The 4816-nt window shown below is 47.3% G+C and overlaps 1 pseudogene; it reads right to left on the bottom strand.

The window, feature by feature from the left end:
- Window positions 1–1532: 1532 nt before the first annotated feature.
- The window catches only part of LOC103612252, an 8751-nt pseudogene continuing 5467 nt past the window's right edge, over window positions 1533–4816 (bottom strand).

Raw genomic sequence — 4816 nt, forward strand, 5'->3', positions numbered from 1 at the left:
AGCAAGGCCTGTGGCATTTCCTGTTCGGGCCCGGCCGCCCAGCCCCGGGTCTCGCAGTCAGAGCGAGGAACCCGCGTCCTTGGGTCGGGTGTCTCACACCCCGCGGGGAGCCGCTGTCTGAACACGAGTCAGCAGTGAGTGCCCAGGTGGGCAAGAAGACCAGTGGTATCCTGGCGTCTTGTCAGGAATAGTGCGGCCAGCAGGACCAGAGAAGTGGCCATTCCCTTGTACTGGGCATGGGTGAGGCCACACCTCGATGCTGTATCCATTTCTGGGCCTCTCAATTCAGGAAGGGCGTTGAGGTGCTAGAGTGTATCCAGAGAAGGGCAACAGAGCTGGGGAAGGGTCTGGAGCGCAAGTTTTATGAGAGGCAGCTGGGGGTGTTTAGCCTGGAGAAGAGGGGGCTAAGGGAGGACTTTATCACTCTCCAAGTCCCTGACAGGAGGGTGCAGCCAGGTGGGGGTTGACCCTTTCTAGGTAACAAGTGACAGGACAAGAGAACATAGCCTTAAGATGTGTTGTAGCGGGGTTAGGCTGGACATTAGCAAGAAATTCTTCACAGGAAGGGTGATTAGGCACTGGAAGGGGCTGCCCAGGGAGGTGGTGGAGTCACTGTCCCTGGAGGTGTTGAAGGAAAGACTGGATGTAGCACTTAGTGCCATGGTCTGGTGGACAAGGTCCTGTTTGGTCACAGGTTGGACTCGATGATCTCAGAAGTATTTTCCAACCTTACTGATTCTCTCCTAAAGCTGCTGCCACCCTGCTGAGCAAAATCCCCTCCCCAAGCCTTGCTCGCTGCCGTGACCCCAGCCCGATGCAGCTGCACATCTGCAACCACTTAGGCCGCCCCAGCGCCTCTCGGTCGCTCTCCCGGCCGAGCAGCTACGTGCCGGCTGCTCCGGAGCAGCCCGAGGGAAGGAGGGGCGGCTGGCCCGGGCTGCCCGAGAGCCGCAGAGGCGGCAGCTGCTGCCTCCCGCCCCCGGGGCGCGGCGGGACGGGGAGGGGAAGGAAATGAGGACAGGGTGGGCTAGGCAGCAGGAGCTGGAGGATCGGTGAGGCTTGCGGCTGAGGAAAGGCTGGGAAACAGTAGAGCTGTAGCTTCATACAGTAAGGCAGGAGGAAATAACACTTCCATAGCAAAGCAAGATCTGCATTTGGGACAAGACAGGTTGCAAAGCGCAGTGTTTCTCCTTGTTTAGTTTCTTGCGCCAGTCTTACGGCATCATGGTTAAAAGCACAAGTTAAAGCTGTGCAAGAACGATGCCAGAAAGAGAGATGTTCTTGTGCTCTATTCACCTTAACACTGAATGTCCTGAGTTGGAAGGGATCCACAAGGATTATGGAGATCTCAGCTCCTGGCCCTGCATGGGACAATCCCAAGAATCACACCATGTGTTTGAAAGCATTATGCAAATGCTTCTTGACCTCTGTCAATCTTGGTGCTGTTGATTTTTTTGTTGTTTTTATTTTATATATATATATATATTTGTTTTAGCCCCAGTCTTTAATAAGGATTTGACTTGAGAAATAAAGGCGTAACATCAAAGCACAAAACATAGCATGGGATCTGATTAATAACTTAAGAAACTCAACTAAAGCAGTCTTAGCATTAGGCTTTCACTTCACTCGGGTATTTATTTCAAAGTCACTGTATGGGAAGCATTTAGGTGTTCTCTACCATATTACCCACGCTTGCAGCAAGGAAGCAAAGTTTCCACATGCAATATATATACTGTTAATACATATTTGTTGCATTTTAGTAACATTCTGGAAGGGTGGTGGAACATTTCCTTGGAAAGCAGCAGTGAAAAGAATACCTTGTGCAAATCTGCTACTGCAATGCCAGTAGGAGTCAGGACAGTCAGAAAAGAAAGGTACCAAAACTTACTTTCCCATTCTATTTGAACCAGTTGTTCTCAGCAGAGACAAACATTTGCTGTGGTGTTGCCATCAGCTTCTGTAATTCCCAGTTTGCTCAGTCATTTCTTGTCACTTCATCTGGCTCTTCTTTGTAGAAGTAGCCCCAAGTTCATTTGCAATTTCACAGTTGCCTTCAGTTTGCTCAGAAATCTTGGCTCTCTCATGAAGCTGCACATTCAGGTAGTTGTTCATGCCTGAAGCCTCTACACAGGCTGGTCATCCCCCAACTGGGTGGGCTGTGTGTTCCCTTTTGTTCTGGCTGCTGAATCATCTTTTACATCAGAGAGCATCATTGGTATAACCAGAACCACACCATACCCTTCATGATTATGGATCATATCCTTGACCATGGTTACCTTGGCAATGTCATAATATTCATCTAAGAAGTTGTAAGTATTCCCTCCTTCCAGCTACATGCCATTCATTGTTCAACAGAGTGCATGCACTACCTGGCATCACACAGATCTGAATTTTTTATTAATAGCTTGGCTGATGTCTACACTGTTATGCCTCTGGTTTCACATTGTAACACACAATTCTCCAGGGTGTTTTTCCCGTGATGGACACTTTAAACCACCTTCACAACGTCATGTTGCACTCACTTCAAACTGGAGATCCTTACATTGGCTTCTGTACAGTCAAGAATGGTATCTCCTTTCTCTTGGTGTTTTTTTAAATCACAGTATCTTCTCACAGGCCATAGCCTTTGAGTTCAACTGGATCAGCACTGCAGAACAAGCCCTCTAGAACACAGTGACCAGGACAGATGATGACTGTGTATGCTTCCTAGAAGGCATTTACAGCTGTCAGTGGATCATGGTGAAACTGTATTTCTAGGTGTTCACCACAACCAGCTACAAGCCCAGAATCACAACACGTTCTGGGATGTCAGAATGCAACCTCATCAAGGCTCAACACATCACACAAAGTAATCCAAGTTATCCTTCTCCTTCTTCCCGTCCCAGTCCTCCAGATGCACTGGTAGAGGAGCCTGAGATGCTGTACAGCTTGTGATGTCTGGGTTGAACTCCCCTGACTCATCACACACAACCCACAGCTCCTGCATTGGTATCTGGTGTCCCTTAAGCTTCAAGGGTTCCTGCTGTCCCATGACTCACACAAGAAAAGCTGAGTTGCACAGCTGCTTTTCAGAGCTGAGTTCTCCATTCCAGCCACTCCCACAAGAACCTCAGATAATTTGTATGCCAGATTTCCTGCCATCCACATGGTGCAAAGACTTTGTACAGGTACTCAGCTGTGAATTGTGTCACCTCAGAAGTTTTGCAGTGTTAAGGAAAAGTTTGGACCTTACGTTCTGAGGCAGAGTCAGTCTATTTCCGCTCGAGCTGGTGCCTCTGGAGAGGGATCCTAAACAAAGAAATCCCTGGGCCTTTATATTCTCACAGTCTGTGCACCTGATCTTCATGTGCTCTTCCTGTGCCCAACGGTGGTTTATGGTCTGGACTCTTCTAACACCTCATGGAATTCTTTCTCCATGTTCACGTGGGCAGGCCATTAATTGATCTTATCTTCCATCCTGGGGCCCTTCAGGATCTCAACCCTTATCTGAAGATACCCAGTCTTTCTCTGTTTACTCCCCTGCTCAGCTGTCCATGCTAACAAACAGTTCATTTAAAGTTCCTTGACACCAAGTTTTGAACAGGACCCACTCATGCTAAACTGTCAGCAAGTTACAATTAAATTTAACCCTAGACAATTAATTTCTAATATTCTATAAGTGAACTTTATGTAATCCCCAACGTGCAGTCAGCCAAGATGCAATCCTGGTAATCTCCAAATTGCTCATGAAACAAAAGATGATCAGTGTGAAAAATATCTGGAAAAAGTACATTCCCGTTGGGCACAGTCTTTACTAAAGCAGTGGCTGGTTTGTCAAGACTACCACAATCACTCCAGGAGCCAGCTAGCTGTCAGGAATGAGGCCACACTCCATTTAGAATTTTCATAATATTATTTATTTCACCAATAGGCCAAATTCTTGTATTCCAATTTAATTGCCCGGAGTAGCAATGATTGGAGACCCTTACAGCCGAGCCGTCTATTTACCCACGATAAAAACCTTCTGCACAGACCGCTGCCACGCTCTCCTGTGCAGGAGCACACCTTTCTCTGATTGTGCATCGAGTTTTATACCCCTTTAGCCCCTCCCAATTCTGCCTATTGTCCTGCCCCCAAGGTCTGGGGTGATTGGTGGGGTTCTAATAAAAGTCTCTTGAGTTGGATCGGGTCTAGGAGTGAAGTATTAGGACACTTCATTGGTTGTATTCTCCGTCCAATAGCTTGCTGGTTGTCAGGGGTTCGATTTCTGGGCTGCCCCTCCTTTGGTGACATCATCTGGGTCTTTGGCGGGATGGCTCCTCATTGAAATTCAGGGTTGCCATGGAGCTACCTGCAGTCCTAACAGTCGGTGATTAAATTTAGCTCTAGGGCAAGCACTTCCGGGGCTTCTCCTGACTTGATTTTTAAAGATTTATTAAAAGAGATATAGTTTTAAAACACTATTTTAAAGTCTTTAAAGTCTTAACATTAATAAACACATTTAACCAGTAGGTAACTCTTATCCTGAACATTTAAACATTATTATAAGTGAAACTTAAGGTTGAAGTAGAACTTGGAGTGGGGGTATGAAACTCGAAAAGGGGAACAGAACATGAAAGAGGTTTACCTTGAGTTTCATAAACAAAATTAACACAAACAATTAATTTTTCTTTGTTGATGCGAAAGCCATTTATTTCATTTATGACACATCACTCCAGACACTTGGCATCTTCCTGGAGCAGATCTGGGCTCTGCTGCCTTGGCTGCTCCCGCAGGCCACCGCCTCCCACAGCTGGCAGCAGCAGGGCCCGACTGTCCTCCCCCCCCCCCCCGCCAC

Source organism: Corvus brachyrhynchos, unplaced genomic scaffold (assembly GCF_000691975.1).
Source record: "Corvus brachyrhynchos isolate BGI_N302 unplaced genomic scaffold, ASM69197v1 scaffold1, whole genome shotgun sequence".
Lineage (NCBI taxonomy): Eukaryota > Metazoa > Chordata > Aves > Passeriformes > Corvidae > Corvus > Corvus brachyrhynchos.